The sequence below is a fragment of the Lactuca virosa genome, chromosome 7 (assembly GCF_052849685.1).
Source record: "Lactuca virosa cultivar CGN04683 chromosome 7, Lactuca_virosa_CGN04683_v6, whole genome shotgun sequence".
Taxonomy (NCBI): domain Eukaryota; kingdom Viridiplantae; phylum Streptophyta; class Magnoliopsida; order Asterales; family Asteraceae; genus Lactuca; species Lactuca virosa.
In genome coordinates, this window is record NC_136432.1 from 158,318,847 (window position 1) to 158,342,566 (window position 23,720).

At 39.7% G+C, this 23,720-nt stretch overlaps 1 long non-coding RNA gene across 1 annotated transcript in view; it reads left to right on the top strand.

The window, feature by feature from the left end:
• The window catches only part of LOC145125589 (uncharacterized), a 29,779-nt gene extending 11,053 nt beyond the window's left edge, over positions 1-18,726 (top strand). Inside the window, exon 3 of the long non-coding RNA XR_013716065.1 lies at positions 18,654-18,726. This is a non-coding gene — a long non-coding RNA (uncharacterized LOC145125589). The remainder of the gene's footprint in view (positions 1-18,653) is intronic.
• The last annotated feature ends 4,994 nt before the right edge of the window (positions 18,727-23,720 follow it).

Genomic DNA, 23,720 nt, shown 5'->3' on the forward strand with positions numbered 1-23,720 from the left:
AAAGATATTTCCGTAACGGGATATAGATGAATCTATCAAAGTGATGCTACCCCTTTGCGAGATAGATTACCTACCATATATAATTCTAGGGTGAACGATTATGTTCTTTTCAGCTGGGTATAGACTTAGGGGTATTGCTAGACCCTAAGTATAAAAATGGCAATGGTTCAATACCAAAATTAACCTTTAATGATAGAAGGGAATGGAATGTGGAAATGTCTATTTGAAATATGTTTTGTATAATGAAATATTTTTGATGAAAATGTGATAAATGTTTAGGGGAACAAACGAACATATCTCACTAGAATTTATTGTCATACACATATCTTTTATTTCATGTATATAAAGTTATACACAAGGATAGAGTGATGATTGATAGAAGTTGGATGATGTGTCATAATAGATGGTGTGGAACTTGTTGAGTTCTTTAATATTGGTATTCATGCAATTCGTATTTGCTTGTTATTGTTTGTATGATGCTTACCGGTAACACCCAAAGTTTTAATTGTAAATTTTTTGTGGGACAGTTTTTTATTAAATGTGGGTTAGTAACCGAATGTTTTTATAACCATAGTATTTAAAAACATCGAAATTTTTTGGTGGTTACAAATTGCTTTGGGAAATTTTCTTTTAGCTGTCTTTGTTGTTCTGATGTATTTCTTGTTGGATGAGAAGATGTTGGTACTATAATTTGTCTTGCAAAACACATCATTACAATTAGGACCTCGTGAAAATGTTGATGAATCGTTTTTGTGGAGTGTTGAAATCTTCCTTTAGATGCTTAAAAACTTTCATTATGTCATCTAACATGTAAAAATATAGCCATCTTCTTTTCAACGTTTAGTGTCCTACTACATTGCAACCAATTTCATTGTGTCAAATGATTGCATAATAGTAAAAATGCATCTTGTGAAAGACACATCATATCGTAACATTGTGTAGGACATCCTTGTATCAAATCTTGCATATATGCATACTCATTTACAATCAATTTGTTAGCTCTTATTCTTCCAATTCTTTTTTCCTTTTTCGGACCATTATCAACCAATACAAAGACATAAAGGTTGATTTCGTCACATCAACTTGTGGAAATTTTACATCAAGAATGATTTCATCACAACAGTATTTCAGTTTTAGTTGGTTAATTCGATTTTAAAGAACATGTAGACAATAATACTTAGAGAAGGTAATAAGTAGGAATAAGGGAAGTAGTTTTGAATATAATCTCATAGTCCAACAAGATTAATGAGGAGTATGAATTTGATAGAAGAAAAGAACATACCCGAGGAATAAATAGTGAGGATGAAGAAATTGGTTGTGGGCATCATTCTTTTCCTTGCAACATTCCTCTAATAGGGTAAAATGGACACATAGTTTTTTTTCACTAATCGAATGAATCCTACCTATTTTTCAATCAGACAAGATTGGAAGTAAATGTAAGGTCCGAGTCCCATGTTTGGAGGGAGTCCAATGAGACTATGCAAACCAAACACTCGATTTTAGACTGAGTCCAAAATTGGACTCAATCGAAAACGCATCACTCAAACGTATCAAACACGCCCTTACAAGCTCCTCAAAAAGTTAGGACCCCTTAACTTTTCAAGATCAACGTTTTTAGGGGGTAGAAATATGTCAAAAAGTTGGTAAATAAGAACTTATCAATATTTATATATATTTTGTATTTATTGGATTTTTAAAAAAACCAGTAAATCAATAAAATATTTTGAAACTCAATTTCAAACATCTTGTAAGTCTAAAATATGTATTAGTGGAAGATATTACGTCATACATGGTGGGGTGAAGAGGGGATGGGACTTAATTCAAATTACATATAGTTAAATGGAGGGAATTAAAAATAATTAGCGGGAGGGATTAAATGTAATGCCCTAAATTTCAACCAAAAATTTTCAATTAAAAATTTAAGTGTTTATTGAAATTACAACTAAAGATCTTAAAACATTTACCAGAGTATCATTAAAAGTTACCATGTGCACAAGCGCCCATTGATGCGATGAAATCGAGTTGTGCCCTTCCTTTAATATGAGAAAACCTGGAGACTATCAGCAGTCCCAGAACACAATATCACATATTACAGTAACAACAAGCAAGGTGCACCATGCACACTCTAAAGTACTCAAACACACCTTCTTTTAGCTCACAAGGCTCAAACTAGGGTTAAGGTTTCATGGGAGGGTGTTGGAGAGGCAGAGGTTGAGAATGGAGTGGGTTTGGGGAAGTTAAGGAGATTAAATAGGGCTCAAACCACGAAAATAGGGTTTAACCTCTGATCGCGTATGCCCAGCGTACTCTTGGTATGCCCAGCATACTTAGGGGTCCCCTAGTACGGCCAACGTACTTTCCCGAACACCTAGCGTACATGGCTTAACACAAAACTGCCCAAACTTCAAATGATCATAAATTCTTCGTTTCAAATCCGATTTCAACGATCTTTATATCCACTGAAAGGTATTGAGGAGCTCTACTGTCTAATTACTTTTGATTTAAAACATGTCGAACTAAAATCCATAATTCATAAAAGAAGTGTAAAATACACTTTTCCCATTTTACCATTAATCTACGTTACCCACATCCAAATGGGTTTAAACCTCCCTTTACCAAACCCCGAATCCTTATGATACTTGATCTTCAAGTCACGTCCCACATTATGAAACGACCAATAATAGGGTGTTACAACCCTCCACCACCTAAATTAGATTTCTTCTTTGAAATCATTCATTACTATCTCTTCTACCGAACCAAACGATCCTGACTGAACTCCTTGAATCACGAAGACGACTGTGAAAGTCACCTCACTCCGAGACCCATCCAGCCTTACAACCGTCAAACCCAAAATAGTGGAAATCACAAGCCCTAACGAACAATGGACATCAACTTTCCCTAAGCCCACGAGTGTCCAACCACTTTCCATGAAACTGAAAACGTTGATCGATGTTTGACTCCCAAGAAGACAGAACCACTCCAAACATTCCCACAATGATTCAAATTCATATCCCGAACTGCACAAACCTATCCGTCCTGAACAAAATTACGCATCCCTGAAATATATACGCCCCAACCACTTACCGGTACCAAAAAATCCCCATCAAAAAAGCAATCAGCTCCAGACTTAAGAACTGAACAAGCATAGGTGGTCCTGGTCTATTTGACAAGACGACTCCATCACCCATTCACTCCCAATGAAGGACAACTCAACAAACCAATGCTCGAACGATCACTAAGTCCGCTTAATCCAAGTGATGGCTACAAACCGAACCGAGTATTCACATCACATTTGGCCCTAACCCAACCTACGATTCCCCAAGTATTACAAATGTTGATGCCAACTCACAATCCTGTGATGATCTAAATCATCCTAGAGAATGCCACGAGCCAATTCATAGACTTCCATCACTGTTACCACCGCCTACCAACCTAGTGAATGCCATGGCTGCTCTGCAGTCTTATAATACTTCCACAACCGCATCTTATCCTAGTGAATGCTATGGCTGCTCTGTAGTTCTTACATAACTTCCACAACCACACACTAACCTGGTGAATGCTACGGCTGCTCCGCAGTCTTACATCACTCCTAAAACCACACACTAACCTGGTGAATGCTATGGCTTCCCCGCAATCTAACATCACATAAACAACCACACACTAACCTGGTAAATGCTATAGTTTCTCCGCATTCTTACATCATATCCACAACCATACACGAACCTGGTGAATGCTACGGCTGCTCCGCAGTCTTATATCACATCCATAACCACACACTAACCTAGTGAATGCTACGGCTGCTCCGCCGTATTACATTACATCCACAACCACACACTAGCCTAGTGAATGCTATGATTGCTCCTCAATCTTACATCACTTCCACAACCACACACTAACCTGGTGAATGATATGGCTGCTCCGCAGTCATATATCACATCCACAACCATACAATAACCAAAAAAACACTGGGAGTCAAAACCCCGCCTATCAGACTCTATCAGGTGTCCGGGTCCTGCTTCAGACCCCAAAGCCTCCATTAGACAAGAACAGGCAGAGAGGTCCTAACACAACCCTCAACCTGATCCTAGTAATGATTTCATATCATTTGATCTGATGCTCACCACTAACCAAAGAACACTATTCCTTGCTTAACCCTGAACCCCCTTGCAACCAGAACTGGATCTCTAGTTGACTTAGGATCATACCATATTGATTAGCCTTCTCAGTTAATCATTAATCAAACAATATCCTATCTGTACCACCCGATTAGTCTTTCAAGGCCCCACCGTCCAATAGTAGTTTGCTCCACACTCATAATCCTGGCCAATCTTGGATCCTTCCCAACCTCAAGGAACCCTCGCACTCCCTCCAAATATACCGATCCAAATCCCTAACATGGGCACATATTCTACAATGGATCGCACTTGGAATTATCCTAGCGGTCCCAAGTGACCATTCTTCACTTGTATTCATCTACATTCTGATAATATCGTAATCATTGGATTACCTTGCCATCCCACAACCTTACAACTCAATTACCACCATACTGAGCTTACTGGACTAAGATCCCATGATCAAATGATATCGAGTGCTCATACCCCAAACTAAATGAAGCACTTTACTACTCTCGACAAAGATTGTTGTATCCAAGGTACCTTCCCTTGATACAATTCTAGATATTTCTACAATCTCAACTATTGACAAGGAACCCAAAAGACCCACAATTAGAAACACATAGATAATCACTTCAATGTTCTTCCTACTACAAAAACAAACTCGAGTATGTTGTAAACCATAATTCCACAATCCAGCAACTCAGGGCAATGTACCCAAAAGCCAAGTTATACCATAAACAGAACATGATGATTGGTTGTCACGATCAGTGACCTCTAATTATACAGCTCAAAACCTTCGAAGCATCCCCACCCATTGACGATGAACGAGAACAACCAGCAATCGTGAATGCACTAACAACAACCTGATAATCCGATGTTTTCCAATGAACTAAACTCATGCAGAACTACATATACCCAACCCTGAAGTTGATCAATAGATCAACCACTGCTTATCTTAGACTATTGGTAGCAACTTATACATCGAGATGACAAATCCTTCAATGACCGATGGTTAACCCGAGCGACCTAACCACCTCTTGTATAGATCATCGGCCTTCCCGAAAGGGACCACTGGCTACAACGAGCTCCTTGACCAACAACTTCCTATCGCAAAGACAACTCATGTATTTCTGAGCACATGTATTTGATGGCAACTTGCTCGGCACCCTCGACTCAAACCAAAGTCTTGCATACCTGAACTATCGATCCCTACAACCCATTTCTCTAGAACCACAAACTCAAACAGTTCGATGATCTTTCAAGTAGCATGCCCAGTTCTCCACCACTTGGTTTCGAACTATCACAAACTGTTGTTGCAGAAAAACTACACTTTGAACCAACTCAGCCAGATACATCCCATCCCTCACTCTTGGTATCTATTACACAACGCAAGATAATCTCCTAGATAAGGACCTAGCAACTCAAAAGAATTCTGAATAACAGATGGAGAACTCAGAAACTTCCTAGTCATAAACGCCACTATCATCAACAATCCCATGTAAATGCATAAGCAATAACTTTGATAGCCCATTCATAGCACCGAATCTCCATCTAAGAACAATTGGGCTACCACACACTTCGCCTCTGAATCCATGACCTTCACTCAATCGCGAGACTCAATCATAAAACGTGAGGCATCATACTCACAGTCGACATATAACATAGACAACGAAAGTTGTCGTTCTCGATTCACTTCTCCTGATCAGCTAGAACAACCTGCCAGAACACGCTCTATCTAAACTCAAGGAAAGCATACCCTCGGTCCTCATCTTATACATTCTCCACAAAAGTGACTCTCTTTCTACGCATGAAATTTTTGCGAGGCGATCAAACCACAAGAATCCTATCGTGCATTTCCACCTTTGTCATGGATACCGCAATCATCCAGTTTTCCCCACTGGGTCGTCCTCAGATCTTTGCAATAATGCACTTAGTCTCTCTTTCAACCAACATAGAAAACTGGAAGAACACAATCCTCGTTATAGAAAAATGAAATCCTAAGCCATCGGTCGGTCACTCAACCTCAATATTGAAATCCTCAAGCCGCTCATCCTAATCGTTCCGTTCTTGAGTCCCGCGACTCCAACTGTCACTTCCACAAGTAAGTCTGCTATGAACTGGAAATTAACTACTCATCCAGGTCTGCACTATTCAACTCCAATTGACATGGCCACTAAGGCCCAAACAATCACCCGACCCGTCTTCTTCCCAGACAGCCATAACTGAAAAGATGATAATACCCAAAATGTTGCAACAGATTCATGATGCCAAACCATGTTCCTACCCTCAACCAACTTCATAGAATTTTCGGGACTTTCCTTGATTCGAGTACAGTTCCTATGCTTCCAGTAGTACGGGCCCAATACCACCTTTCACACTTATCCGTACCTTCCTCAGAATAATCCTAAATCCTCTAAGTCTCTTCCTCATAATGATACCCTCCAAAATCTGCTAAACAAGTCATCACTCGCACTAAAGCGCTTCCTAGGCTCTCTCAGGATTCCCACCTCACCCTGCCATCAGCTGCTGAAGGACTCCCATCGATGTCAGCTAACTACTTTAAGAGTACAACTATACACAACAAAACCTAAATAATCGTCTAACTAAAAGACCCAATCCTACAACAGTTATACCCAGATAAGAGTTGCATAGTAGGGCCTGCTCAATCACTCTTAGATTATTTAACTTTTGCAGCATGTAACTTAACATATTAATGCAATAATTAACTAGCATCAATATGAGTCCTACAAAGTACAAAGCAAGTACCATTAGAGCATCTAGAACTAAAAGCTTTACATAAACAAGCAGTCCTATCTCATAAGCTCCTGAAGATCTTTCGGCAGTAGCATGCATCATTACTAGCTCATACAATAGACATAAAGGCATCTCATCTAATCAGGCATCATACCATGCAATACTGAGCATATCCTTATCCCTAATCTAGCATACAGTTCTCATATACTCACATCACACATCATTCATATAAGACGCATGGATATTTTGGGAAATACTTACTTAAGGTCGGCTGATTGCACGCATCACACCCCTTTTTATTTTAAAAACTTTATTAGAAAATCATTTTCTTTTAGAAAAATTTACCAACTCCTCAGTTTGATTTCAAGCATACCCGAGAGTATGCCTGAATCACTCAAACCAAGGATTTGATACCAACTAGTAACGCCTCAAATTTCAACCCAAAAATTTTCAATTAAAACTTTAAGTGTTTAATCAAATCACAACTACAAGATCTTAAAACATTTATCAGAGTATCATTAAAAGTTATCATGTGCACAAGTCCCCCATTAATGCGATGCAATCGAGCCGTGCCCCTCCTTTAATATGATAAAACCTGAAACATGTAAATCACAAATCGTACACATAAAGCTTAATGAGTTCCCCAAAATACCACATGCAACACAACACAAATAGACAGCTATGGGTTATCAGCAACCCCGGGGACTATCATCACTCCTAGTGGGCAACAACACGCTCAGAGGGTTATCAGCAGCCCTGGAGACCATCAGCAGTCTCAGTCGGCTAATAGCACGCTCGGTGGGTTATCAGCAACCCTGGAGACTATCAACAATTTTAGTACACAATATTACATATCACAATAACAACAAGCAAGACCCAACTAGTCATCGCACACACATACACACACACACACACACACATATATATATATATATATATATATATATATATATATATATATATATATATATATATATATATATATATATATATATATTATCACACATGCTCATACAAACATGCAAGAGTTACAAAGACAGCTAGCATCTAACATACACAATTTAGTGAGCCGATATTGGTGCCTTCGACTCACAATGGAGAAGGCTCATCTGAATCGAAGAACCTTGAAACACTACGACACGATCCCTTTTCTGTACTTCTTGAACCCGTGAATCTACTAATACCAGAACTAGATAAAATCTTAATTAATAGCCCAAAACCCTCAAGTTTGACCCAAGGTCAAACTTGGTCAAAAAGTCAACGGTCAACAGAAATCAAAGTCAAGAAGTCAACTTTAGGTTGAGTACGCCCAACATACTTAGCTCGTACGCATGGCGTACTCACCATCCAGAAACGGGACCCCATACGAGTATCTGTAGAATAGTCAAAGGTACACCCAACGTACTCGGTCTGATAGCACTTCTCCGTTAAGTGCTTAATCTCTAAAGCCATTTCATCCAACACTTAGATCTAGTCCCACAACATCATTCTAAGTCATAAAGTTTCCACCTTTATGACTTTCCATGTCTAAAATAGGTTGAAAAGCCAAAACCTTAACTTATTAATTCATTAAGACATCATGACACTTTCACGGAAGGAATAGAAGGATCAAAATCACATTTTTATGGATCCTAATTGCTCCATAATGGATAAAGTGTAACATCCCGATGTTAAGGTACTTCTAAATTCAACCCTATAATTTAATAATGTTGGATTTTGGTCTCTAAGTTCAAGAAAGTATGCAAAAGGGCCTTAATGGCATTGTTGTAAATTTTGGTATTCGGAGTATGCCATGTGTACGTGGTGTATGCTAAGCGTACTAGGGCGCACCCTAGTATGATGGGCGTACTTTCCAGATGAGAAACCCTAATTTTTAGGGTTTGGTTGGTATTTAAGCACTCTTATGGCCTCATTTCCTCCACCTTAATAGCCTCCACCCTCCCATACATGTTTGTAACCCTAATATCCTCTTGAGGAGCCATTTCTAAGCTTTTGTGTGTGTTTTTGTGCTTTTGAAGAAGGAAGGAAGAAAATACCACCTTGAAGGAGTAAAGCATTCTAGATCCATGATCACACCACCTTTTGACATCATTTTGAGGTATCAAGTTCTGAACTTGGTGTAGTTTCTTGTAGCTCTTGTTTTGGGTTATTTTTAGGGTCTTTTTGTCCCAAATGTGGTGTTTCATGAGAAAATCATGTTCTTTACCCATTAAGCTATTCGTTCAGACCCTTGGGAGGGTCTTGAGTCATAGAATTGGGTTCCAAATCGTTAGTTTTGCTTCATGCATCGTTTAAAAGGTCTTAATGGAATAAGACCTTGTGGTAAGCACTTATTAGACATGCTAGGTCATAAAGTTGGAGACTTTATGACTCCTAAGAGTATTTAGCCATGGATCTGAAGTTTGTACATAACAGCTTAAGCCATTAAGCTCTTAATGCGATGTTTTAACTTGCGAGGGTATACCCCACGTACTCGGAGTACGCCATACGTACGAGGTCTACCACCCCGATAGTGGTCAACATGCAAGGACAAAGTACGCCCAGCATACCTTCAGTGTACGCCCCTTGTACTCACACTGGGTCAATTCGGTTGAGTTGACTCGGTTGGGTTGATTTGATTGGGTTGACTCAGTTGACCTAGTTGGTTTGACCAGTTGACTTTTACCAAGTTTGACCTTAAAGGTATTTTGTGTATTTTGGGATTTTGATGGAAATTGGTCATTGGTAGGCATAGGTGTCTATTATAGAGCTGAGATTCGGGGTCGAGACCTCATCAGCTTCTGTTAAGATTGTGAGGTGAGTTTTCCTCACTGTACTTGCGGGTCAAAGGCACCAAGGCCGGACCATTGGATTGGATAACCTATTATGTGATAGTATGTTATTATGATGTATTGATCTATTAGATCGGTATCCTGGTATATATGATAATGCTATGCTTAGTGATCAGTAAGATCTGTCTGTTGACTGGTTATATGTATGTATGTTTATATGTTATGTATATGTCGACATGTTGTGTGTGGTTGGTTGAAGTGGACCAGTGTAGACTGAAGGCCAAGAGACCCTACGCGGCCCAGATAAATCCAAGGCCTGTGAGGCGGACCAGTCAGGCCGAAGGCCTGGAGAACGGTCCAGATACGTTGAAGGCCCGGTGAGGCAGTCCAGTCATACTGAAGGTTCTGTGAGCGGTCCAGATAGTCTGTAAGCCCGACGAGGCGGTCCAGTCATGATGAAGGCTATGTTTGTATGTTGTTTGTTATTATGTTGTGTGGTGGTACTTTGGGGGATCTCACTAAGCGTTGGCTTATAGTTTTATGTTATGTTTCCGGTACTTCAGATGACCGAAGGAAGGCAAAGGCATGACCATATACATCCTCGTGTTTTGTCTTATGATTTTGGGAGACTCTGATGTTGAAAATGTTTTGAAAGATATGTTTGTAAACTATATGTGAACTTGGGTTGGCTTTAAAAAGTTTAAATTTCTTGTGATTTTTATGGGTCTTGTAACACCCCAAAAACCAGATAAAATTTTTCATTTTAAAAATAGGAATTACAATCGTAATTTGTTTCCAAAAGTCTATTACATCATATCATGTCAAAACATCAAAGTATCAATATCAATAGATGCGAAAAATGTTGGAGAGTGAATGCTGTTCCATCAAGTCGGTTGATTCCTCTTAGTACCGAAAGTACTTGAAAACACCCAAATGAACTTTAATAAAAACTTAGTGAATTCCCCAAATATCACATAACATACAACCATAGAATACCATGCAACATACACATAGTTTCCATGGGCTACCCCCATGGTCTTTACCTGGAATGGCATAGGCCCCCCATGGTCTGACATTCAAGTACTATGGGCTACCCCAATGGTCTTTACCTGGAATGCCATGGGCTACCCCTATGGTCTGACTTCCAAGTGCCATGGGCTACGTCATGGCCTTTACCTGGAATTCCATGGGCTACCCCATGGTTTGAAACCTAAGTGTCACGCGCTACCCCCGGGATCTTCAGATAATTAAATACATAACAATTGTCAATCCACGTGTCAAATAATGGGGCGTCATTGGTGCCTTCGACCTAATGATATAGTGAGAAGACTCGCCTTAGACAACTGATAAATAATACTGCTCGGCTACCGATCCAGAAATCTCACACTGAATAAATATCAATTACCCTAGTTAGAATTAGGACACAAACCAATCATGGGCCCAAAATCTCTAAGTCCAAATTTTCCTATTAAGGCCCAAAATCCTTTCTCCTTTAACGGGCCCCACTATCCTTGATCTAAAAGCAATAACGGGCCGCAAGGCCTAATAATGCCCCTAAGGTCCATTAACAAGACACACAAGGCCCATAAATGAAAACTAGGCCCATTTATCCCAAACGGGCCAAGTCCCAAAACTAGATAAGGCCCAATATGATATTTTGGTGGCCCAACATGTAGACTTAAACTTCTATTGTAACATCCATAAACATTTCATGAAATTTAAACTTTTCAAAACAACCATTTTTCTATAGAAGTGTTTACAAAATCAAATGTTTCCAAAACATTATTTAAAAATTAGAATCTCTTTCAACATAATTTTCAAAACATTCACATTATTAGAGTTTCCCAGAAATCATAAGTCCAAAATGCGAGGATGTGTACGGTCACGCCTTCACCTTGCCACGATCCACCGTAGTACCTGAAACCATAAACCAAAATTGTAAGCACGAAGCTTAGTAAGTTCCCCCAAAGTACCAATACCCAAACAGATAACATATACAAATAACATCATGCATACAGAGCCTTCAGCATGTCTGGACCGCCTCACCGGGCCTTCAGCCTATCTGTAACACTCACAAAACGTTCGACATGTATGGACCGCCTCACCGAGCCTTCAGCCTGTCTGGACCGTTCTCTGGGCCTTCGGCCTGACTGGTCCGCCTTATAGGCCTTCAGTCTATCCTGGTCGACCTGGGTCTGTTGGCCTTCAGCACAAAGCAGGTCCGCCTCAACCCAACCATACACACAACCCATGTCGACATATACATAACATATAAGCATACATATAATGTACCAGTATGAACGTTATCAGGATTGTTGAATGGCACCACAAAGCAGTACAGTCTCAACCCAACCACACTACATCAACCCATGCTACTGGAAAACGTATAGCCAAAACAGATAACAAGCAGATCTAACAAATCACTAAGCATAACATCATCTTATCTACCAGGATACAGATCTAACATATCACCACAGTACTCAATCATAAGATAAACCATGATAACAATCCAAAGGGCCGACAATGGTGCCTTCGACCCGTAAGTACAATGAGGAAAACTCACCTCGAATGTATTAGCTTCCCGAAAGAAAATCCTTAGCTGCTGCCCTGCCGGCTTCCTGAGCTATCAATACCAACAAAACACCCAATTAGCAATTGGGTTCCATGCTATAATCTAGAATCCATACTTGGGGTAAAATGACCATTTTAACCCTGACCCAACATGAACCAAAACTAAGGCCCAAAACCAAAAGATCCACAGAGGCCCACTAATGCCCCAATTTTCCAAATTGGTCCCAACCCCTTATGGGCCTTAGCCTAAGTCCATAATTTTCCTTATTACAATTCATATTATTTCCAGCACCCCTTCGGACAACCTTGTCAAATACATAAATCGAAAGTCAAAGTCAACGTTCCAAGTTGACCCAACTCGTGACCGGGAAAACCAGGTCAACTCGCCGAGTTCCTCTATCAATCTGAAAATGTCGGTGACAATCGAGCCAACTCACCGAGTTTAACCAACAAATTTGCCGTGTTCTCCAAAAACCCACTCTTAACACATTAAGCGTTTAATCCATGAGCACATGACTCCAAAACATAGATCTGAGTTCCTTGAGCTGGAAAACCACGTAAAGTTGCCAACTTTACGTTCATGCATGTCTAAATGAAGCTCTTAAGCTTGGAATGGAATAATGCATGCATGACACCAAAATCCTCATAAAGTTTGCACCTTTACTCCATCATCATCCCAAAAAGAGTTAAAAACACAACAAAACCCCAAAATAAGGAGATCTAATCATCCATAAGTCAAGGTATGAACTTGAGACATTAAAGTGACTGCAAGAAATGGAGTGATTATGGATCCAAAACTTCCTTCTCCAAGCTAGAAATTTCAAGGTCTTCTAATTCCTTCACAATGCACAAAATAACATCAATATTCCTTCCAAGGCTCCAAAAACTTGATAATGGAGGCTACAACTACATTTAGGGTTTGAAGAACAATGGAGGTTGATAAGGAGGCCAGAAAAGGACCTAAAGACTTTAAATAGGGTGCAAAACCCTAAAAATTAGGGTTTCCTTCCCGGATGCCAAATCGTCGAGTTGAGGCTCCCCAACTCGTCCAGTTGGTTCATTAAAACCCCGCAATCCATCCATCTTCAACACGATGAGTTGGTCCCTCCAACTCGTCAAGCTAACCTAGAAATGGGGTTATTCTCAACAATTTCTCTTCAAGATTTCATATGTTACAACTCTACCCCACTTAAATTAGATTTCGTCCTCGAAATCGATCCTTACTAACACTCATAAGAAAACAACACTTGAGGAATGCACCCGAAAATTCTGCACATAAACGACCTTCCCAAAATGATCAATCCCAAATAGAAACTGCCAAACTAAAGAAGAAAAACCCTTAATCCCAAGCAAGGACCCAACCTTATATATCCGAGCTTGGGTATCGAACTGGTCAACTCCCTGAAAAACCTCCCAAACTGAACCAATTTCTAAAACCATGGCACTTATCCAACGAACAATCTATTCAACCTTAGATGATAACAATTCCATAAACACACAAGAGATACAAAATACAGACTTCCACGACTGTCAGGCCGATACACTGATGCTAAGAGCCCGAAACCTCATCACTTGCCCTTCATTAACCAAATGAAGCTACCCTAGAGCGCATACACATAAACTAGACTCTGAATCCTCCAACTGATGCCTTTGATAAACAGATTTCTTAACCCCCTCCGCTCTGTATACGAACCTAGCATGGTCCCACTAGCAATTCCCAACACGAGTTTCCACCAAAAGCCTGCTCGAAAATGGCTACCCATGATACCTCCTCACAAAACTTCCCTAAAACTGATGAATATCGATTTGAATCTACCCACAGTCCCTAACTGGGGCATTACCAGAACCATGAACAATGATCCTCGAAACACACTAACCGCGAACTTATCCCAAAACCAAAACATATGATAAACCCAAAATCTTAACATCCTTGACTCTTTGCTATGCCATTACCGACCACTGCTTTGACGAGCAACGACGATCAAACCATGAACTTTTGCGATACATCCAACCCTTACCGGTTCCGGTTTACCCCACCTGGGCACCCAATCGATATAATCACCAAGAACTTCATAACTTACGACTGCATACGAAATTTACAGCTTGAGAATCACAAATCTAACAACCGGTTGCGGACAACTAGAATTATTGCATACACCCTGCAAAGACTTTCTGATACCTGACTGATACTTCCCTCAATCCTTACCGTTTCCTTTATCCAACCAACATATTACGATTCGCTCAACCATCCATCAACGCGTCCACACCAAAAGCACTACAAGCAGAAGAAATGAACCATCATGATCACTAGGCCACAGCTTATGACTGGAATACCTTCGATAACCTACCGACACTGCCGTCCTCGCATCATTCGTCCGACAATCCGGGCCTGAAGATACCCACCTCATTCCATTACCTTAAAGAGACCTAAACAACTCCCTTACAATTCCAACTAGGCACCACAAAAAGCTACCAAGCAAAACCTTACGAAAACAAAGTCGCACACAATCCGTGGATAGGATAAAGGTTACACTTTTGGTCGAAATCGGAAGCTATCACCCAAAAGAACCATGCACAAAATTAGAACCAAAAGCCCTAATGCCATATTGCCCAGCTCACACGGAACACCCCCATACACATACTTAAGAGACCCAAAATCTCATCTGAAGAGAAAATAAACACCAGAGATAGTCGAAATACCACCTTAATCAAATAGAAAAACATCTTCATCATCGGTCAAAACAAGATACCATACTGGACTGAAACTGAACGGATTCTATCACTACACCACTAGCTCGAGAAAACCCCCAAGATGATCCTAAAGGTTACCAAAACCAGAGTCTACTATGAATCAAGCTCCTACTCTACCATTAAGGGTAACCACACCTGAAGACCGAAGTAACATAATATATACAGAACAAGAGGGTAGCTGACGCATTCCTTTACCTTTAACTGGCACCATTTAGATCCTTTGGAGAATTCCCACTGAATAACGAACTCAACGGCCAATGGTCTAGGACAACTTGACACCTACACCAGAGAAGCCACAACCCACCTGGAGATGAACATGCCTACCTCTGAAAAGGGTTCACCGACCAACATCTACCCAACAAATCTGAAAGTAGCAAACCAAACAGCGAACTGACAGAACCCTCCAAATACAGATTAATGACTGACGCTCAACCTGAGAATCCCAATTCTCCCCCACTTAGAACTCGAACCACCGCCCATTGTGTGACAACCGTCAAATTTCGGTCAAGTCAAAGTCAAACAAAGTCAACAAGTCAAACCGGTCAACTCCAATAACCCTTGTATGTTAGGGTTTACGTTATGTAATCACTATACAATTCGCTATTTTAATGAGAAATCATCATTTGGAAAGTTCATGTGTTTGATTTTCCTTAGCCTTAACAGTGCTAAACAATGAACCAAAACGATAAAACATTATTTCACACTCATTGGGAGTGTGTACGACACTAAAACACGGTTTAACGGGGTTTACGAACCTTGCGTTATGAAGCCGGACACTCAAATTAATCACAAACGAAACCTCTCTAAATCGTTTTCACTCTATCTCTTTCTATTTGAAATCTCTCCCAAATCTCTCTCAAAAGTTCCCATAACTTTTTGGAATCATTGGGTCATCCCGACCCTTAACCGGGTCAAAAACCACTTGAAACAGGGTAAAAACGGGTAAAATAGCCTTAAGGACCCAAAACAGAAACTTCAGGACCGAAGCCTCTCATCCGAGGCCTCGGATCCGAAGCCTCTCATCAGGACCGAAGCTGAAGCCTCTCAGGAGACCGAATCTGAAGCCATCAGACAGCAGCCTCGCATGCGAGGGTCCGAAGTCTCGGCCCCCATCCGAGAGGTCTCGCAGACGGCCCCTTTTTACCGGTTTTTCGACTACGACTTCGTTTTAACTCCGTTTTTCATTATTTTAACGTGGGATTTTCACCCAAAACTTTATTTTATAAACTAAGGCCCCAAAATATATAAATCTCCAGGGTTTTTATAAAAATATATTAAAAGAATTAGTGGTTGAACTAATTATTGAGGGAATATTTGCTTTTCCTTAATTTATGGCAAAAGCAAACCACCACCACCTCACTCTATGATTATCCACTCTTTCCCACTACCCCTTGTCACCTTAGTGGACCTTTACACCCAATCTCCAGCTCTTCCCACGTTCTAAGAGCTGGAGAATTGGTCATCTCTCCTCATTCTCATTAACTTCTTTCATTCTACACTTAGCAACCAAAGAACACTCTCCAAAATTCTCTCATCTTTTCTCTCAACTTCAAGAACTTCAAGGCTTTCTCCAGTGATTTCTTTCTTCAATTAGTAAGTATCTTCATCATTCATATAATTATTACACTCCATTCTACTCAAATCATCGATATCTTACACAAATTCCATCTTATTCGGTGTTAGATTCTCGAATCATCAAGACATCTTCTTAGTGTTCTTGGGTTGAACACTTCCTCTCTCTTACTTTCATCTACTGAAACCACATAGGGTGAGTTCATACCCCTACATTTACATGTTTTTCTTAAGTTTTAAGGGGGGAATACAAGTAAAATCATCAAGAACACAGTTAAACATTTTCTATCAGATTACATCAGAAAAGATGAACTTCGATCACGGACTGTTTTGGTCAACTTAAATATTTTAGTTTTCAAAACTGTTCCAGGTGCAAGTAGTTCAAACTCTTAGCTTTAAAATGGCTACTTGCACATCTCCATATGATTTTTCTACAATTTATGGTGAGTTTTACAAAACTGCCTATCATTTCAGAGGCAAACCCGGACCAGTCTGTGATTATGAACATTTTCACCTCTGTTAGAAATCACTAAAAATCATGATAAAATTTACGAACAAACTAGACTCATATTCCAAACTGTCAGAATTTGCGGATTTGGATTTGGAGCTTTGATGATTTTTCTATAAATTTTCTAAGAACAGTAACAGAAACTGTATTCAACAAAAAGCTGCTGTCAATTTCATTTCACCTTGTAACATGTTGAGCAAGGTGTATATCTTTTTGTGATTATATGTTATTGCAATATATGACATTTTATCTTAATATTTAGACACACATCAGTTTAAAAATGGATTTGGACATATAAATATAAAGAATAACAAGTTATTATAATCAAAGTACAACCGATACATTCAAACATTTAATAAACTATTTTGAATATAGTTTGCATACATTGCAACGTACTACCCTTGGTTGATAAACTATAATAGGTATAGTTTATGATACATTACATAATACATACATTTAAAAATGGTACATTTATACAAAGGATATTTTCATTAAGCAAGGTACGGCCATACGGTACCAAGTTTTCATAACACGTAATTCCGTTAATGACTTTATGAAACATTACATAACACATACATTTAAAAAGGGTACATTTATACAAATGATATTTTCATTAAGCAAGGTACGGCCATACGGTACCAAGTTTTCATTACACTACACGTAAATTCGTTAATGACTTTGTGAGACATTTACTTCAAATTACCATTAAGTCCTGTATTGTAACCAGAGTCTCCTTGAGGGAGAGCGTGATAGTTGTGTATAGATCTATATTGGGTTTGACAAACCCACACCTAAACTGCATGCAACAGTTAGACCGATAGGTCTGGGGTGACAAATGTCATAACATTTCCGACGCCTGAAGAACGTCGTTTCAGGCCAACTAGGTCATAGCATGGTTATAATAACTCACATGTGGTATTAACAAACATAGAATTTACGGGGATTTCACTAAAATCAAACGAGTTTATGTCGATTTAAACTTGCATTGTTTTACTATAAGGAACGAACACTACTTGTACATTTCGGTCTTTGGGTTTTAAGACTACATTTACACATTAAGGAAAATATTGGATTTTCTGGAACGAACACTACTTTTACAAGAAAAGGCTTTAATAAACTCACATAAAGTATTAATGAATATTGGAATTTACGGGAACTTCATTAAAATTAAATGAGTTTACGTCGATTTAAACTTACATTATTTATTATAAGTAAGAAAAGTTACTTATACATTTCGGTCTTTGGATTTAAGACTACATATACATTTTAAGGAAAATATTGGATTTTTCTAAAACAAATACTACTTTTACAAGAAAAGGCTTTAATAAACTCACATAAAGTATTAATGAATATTGGAATTTACGGGAACTTCATTAAAATTAAATGAGTTTACGTCGATTTAAACTTACATTATTTATTATAAGTAAGAAAAGTTACTTATACATTTCGGTCTTTGGATTTAAGACTACATATACATTTTAAGGAAAATATTGGATTTTTCTAAAACAAATACTACTTTTACAAACGAAAGGCTTTTAATAATACCAAACAAAAGCTTATGAACTCACCAACCTTTGTGTTGACACTTTTTCAAACAACTTGTATTCTCAGGAAATCATTAAACAGGTAACCAAGTGCTTTTGAGGATGGGACGCTAAGGTGTCTACTATTTCATATTTTGTCAACATATTGTAATTGATTCGTAAACATGTAATTAATACAATGATGTAACTTTTTCAATTATATATATGTTGGTTGGGTTTGCTTGAATTACTATTACAATTGTTGTTATGATACTATACATGAAGTCCTCCACCCCCGGACATTTCCGCCATCCTTGGTTTGGGGGTGTGACACATTGGGCGTGAAACCAAAACATAAGCCAAACAGCCCAACCAGGTACAACCATACTTGACCATGAAATGAACATCATCCACAAAATGGTTCTCCAAATACAGATCAAACGAACCCCACGAGAAACCTGAATTACAACTTAAAACCTCAGAACTTCCCATAATAACCACTTAAAAAGCATAGGCAACTACCATTTATGATCGAAACATACTCCCCTACGTGCAACCCACACGACAATCCGGCACCTGGCTTTCCTATCTCCCAAGAATACGGCCCTTGCTCGCACCGCCAAGGCACCCATTCCACGTCAATCCATCTGTGCACACCGGCGCTGAAGCACTGTCTCCAACTACAACGACCAACAGACCCCAACCTGAGAATCCAACCTAACTTGGGAGATCACATGCCTACCCACTCTTTCTAACACAAAAAAGAACAGAAGAGCTAGATCCTTGCCATAGATAACTACAACCCAATCCAACAATCCGCCACTTAAATTACAGATGCGATTTCCAAGCCGATCATATCAACCGCTTTCTCCCCGTGTCTCGAGGCACGAACTTTAAAAAAACTCTCGAGACTTCCAATCAACATACTAATTTGGGTATGAACCACTTAGCCCACATTAATTTCGCCACATGGCCTGAAAAAACACAAAACCCATCCTCAAGAGCAGCCCAAACCAAAAGATCAACATATACGGAACCACTGCCTCGAACCATGGTATCCAACCATGCAATCTTCCCTGACCAGACCTCAGATTCACCGAAATATTCCTTGAATCGAGTATGGATCCTCTTATTTCAGTAGTACGGGCCCAATACTACCTTCCATACCTATCCATACTTTCCTCAAGAATTATCTCATGTCCTCTACAACCTAATCATAAAATATTCCTAAAACCTGCTCAATAGCGAAACAACCGCACAAAAGGACTCCCTAGGCTATCCAAGGGTTCCACACTTCTCTGCCATCAGCTACTAAAGAACTCCTCACAATTTTAATAGTCATTCCATGAATACAATCACATGCAATAAATCTCAGATAATCCTTCGAGTAACAGACTCATCCTTACAACGGTTGGACTCAAACGAGATCTGAGCAGCAGGGTCAAATTCGTCACTCTGAGATTATCCAACCTTTTTCACATGTGACTTGACATATTCACTTAATAGCTAACTCACATCACTCACAAGTTCCACAAAGAACAAAGCAAGCATCATTCAAGTACATGAGCCGACATACACTAAATGGAATAAGATCAGACAGATACTCCTACGAAATCCTCGCTCTCAGACTCCCAACATCTCGTGCACATCTTCACCCTGCCCTTACTCTCTCAAGAGTGGCTAATCCTTCCTCGTGCCAACCCGCAATGAATCGCACACAAACCAGGGAAACTACCGCTACCTTATCCAATAACGCTACTGGCCGACTGACCCCATACGACTCACCATACCACACTTGCCACATGAATCTCCATTTGTGCCAGACGACTATCACATGAATACAATCACATGCCCTACAATTTAAACAATCTTAGGCTAAAAAAATCAATCCCACAATGGTTGGACTCAGACAAGAGCTGCGAAGCAGGACAAAACCCCTCAGCCAAAAATCCTTTAAACCATGTAGCATGTGACTTAGAGTATACAATCAATAGCCAGTTCACACGCAAAAGAGTCACACAACAGCCAAAGAAGGGAACTCTATAGAAACTAAGGCATCACATAATCAGGAAATTCTATCATGCAATTCCTAAAGGTCCCTAGCCTATTACTAGCACGTTGTTCTAACATATCACAATATCGAATAACAGTATGGTATTTTGGGGTCTACTTACTGCCTCCGGCTGATCGTGCACATCGAATCCTCCTTAAGTATTTTGAAAACCATTTAAAAATCATTTTGAAAATATTTTTCCTTAGTTTGAGACTGGATTCACACGAGTGTTCCTCCAATCCACTCAAACCAAGGCTCTGATACCAAATGGTAACATCCATAAAATTTTCATGAAATTTAAACTTTTCAAAACAACCCTTTCTCTATAGAAGTGTTTACAAAAACCGATGTTTCCAAAACATTATTTAAAAATCAGAATCTCTTTCAACATAGTTTTCAAAACATTCACATTATCAGAGTTTCCCAGAAATCATAAGTCCAAAACGCGAGGATGTGTACGGTCACGCCTTCACCTTGCCACGATCCACTAAAGTACCTGAAACGATAAACCAATACTATAAGCACGAAGCTTAGTGAGTTCCCCCAAAGTACCAACACCCAAACAGATTACATATATAAATAACAACATGCATACAAAGCCTTCAACATGTCTGGACCGCCTCACCTGGCCTTCAGCCTATCTGGACCGCTCACAAAACCTTCAGCATGTCTGGACCACCTTACCGGGCCTTCAGCCTGTCTGGACCGTTCTCCAGGCCTTCGGCCTAACTGGTTCACCCTACAAGCCTTCGGTCTATCTAGGCCGCCCTGGGTCTGTTGGCCTTCAGCATAAAGGAGGTCCGCCTCAACCCAACCATACATACAACCTATGTCGACATATACATAACAGATAAGCATACATATACTATACCAGTATAAACATTACCGGGTTTGTTGACTAGTAGCACAAAGCAGTAGAGTCTCAACCCAACCACACTACAACAACCCATGCTATTGGGAAACATATAGCGAGAAAAGATAACAGGCAGATCTAACAGATCACGAAGCATATCATAATCTTATCTACCAGGATACAGATCTAACAGATCACCACAGTACTCAATCATACGATAAACAAGGATAACAATCCAAAGGGCCGGAATTGGTGCCTTCGACCCGTAAGTACAGTGAGAAAAGCTCACCTCGAATGCAGAACCTTCTCGAAAGAAAATCCTTAGATGCTGTCATGCCCGCTTCCCGAGCTATCAATATCAACAACACACCCAATTAGCAATTGGGTTCCATGCTATAATCCATAATCCATACTTGGGGTAAAATGACTATTTTACCCCTGCCCAACATCAACCAATACTAAGGCCCAAAACCAAAAGATCCACAAAGGCCCAGTAATGGCCCAATTTTCCAAATTGCTCCCGACCCTATATGGGCCTTAGCCTAAGCCCATAATTTTCCTTATTACAACTCAGATTACTTCAAGCACCCCTTAGGACGACCTTGTCAAATACATAAATCGAAAGTCAAATTCAACGGTCCAAGTTGACCCAACTCGCCGAGTTGTCCTTGAACTCGTCGAGTTTCTCCATTAATTTGCACACATCGGGAAAACTAGTTCAACTCACCGAGTTGACCCACCAACTAGCCGAGTTCCCCTATCAATCTGAAAATGTCGGGGAAAACGGAGCCAACTCGCCGAGTTTATCCAACAAACTAGATGAGTTCTCCAGAAACCCACCTCTTAACACATTAAGCACTTAATCCATGAGGACATGACTCCAAAACATAGATCTGGCTCTCTTGAGCTGGAAAACCACGTAAAGTTTCCAAATTTACGTTCATGCATGTCTAAATGAAGCTCTTAAGCTTGGAATGGACTTAATAATTGACTTAATGCATGCATGACACTAAAATCCTCATAAAGTTTTCACCTTTAAGCTCAAGGATACGAAAACCAACACAGATCTGAAGGAACAACCCCTAAAATGACTTTACTCCATCATCATCCCAAAAAGTGGCCAAAACACAACATAACCCCAAAATAAGGAGATCTAATCATCCATAAGTCAAGGTATGAACTTGATACCTTAAAGTGACTGCAAGAAATGAAGTGATTTTGGATCCAAAACTTCCTTCTCCAAGGTAGAAACTTCAAGGTCTTCTAATTCCTTTACAATGCACAAAAGAACACCAATTTTCCTTCCAAGGTTCCAAAAACTTGATAATGGAGTCTACAACTCGATTTAGGGTTTGGACAACAATGGAGGCTGATAAGGAGGTCAAAAAAAGGACTTAAAGACTTTAAATAGGGTGCACGACCATAAAAATAAGGGTTTCCTTCCTAACTGCCAACTCCTCGAATTGGTTCATTAAAGCCTCGCGATCCATCCGTCTTCAACATGACGAGTTGGTCCCTCCAAATCGTCGGATTGACCTAGAAATGGGGTTATTCTCAACAATTTCTCTTCAAAATTTCAGATGTTACATCTATGGTCCAAAACTAGGCCCAAAACCGAAAGCCCAAACATCGCAGCCCACTGCTAAGTACACGGGTCGTACTCAGCTTGTACGCTAAGAGTACACACTTAAGGGCATGTACGTTGTGTGTACGAGCTTGTACGCCCAACGTACTCCTCAGATTCACCAAATTTTCCTTTTAGCTATTAATTTATTAAGACATTAGCCCTAAGACTCATATCTGATTCTCTTGAAGTGGTTTATCAAGTAAAGTTGCCAACTTTACATGCATGCAAGGCTTAAAGAGGTCCTAAAGCTCAAAAGAGCTTAATACATGACTTAATACTTGCATGGAGGTCACAAACACCACTAAGTTTGTACCTTTAAGCTTAAGGAGTCCATTAAACATCCATATCTACAATATTGACATCCCAATTGGTCTTAACTCTTCAAGATCAACCATAAAGGGACCAAAAGGACCAAAACAACCCTAAGAAGAGATTTAAGCAATAGATAAGCAAGGCATGAACTTTATACCTCGAAAGGCTCCTTAAGATGTTATGGAAGCTGGAAATAGATGCTCAACCACCTCCAAGGCTTGAGGTTAGCAACCTATCGTGTTGACATATTCTTGTTTCTGTGGCCAATCCAGTTAAAGTTGACAATGCATGTGAGTTCTATGAGTTCTCA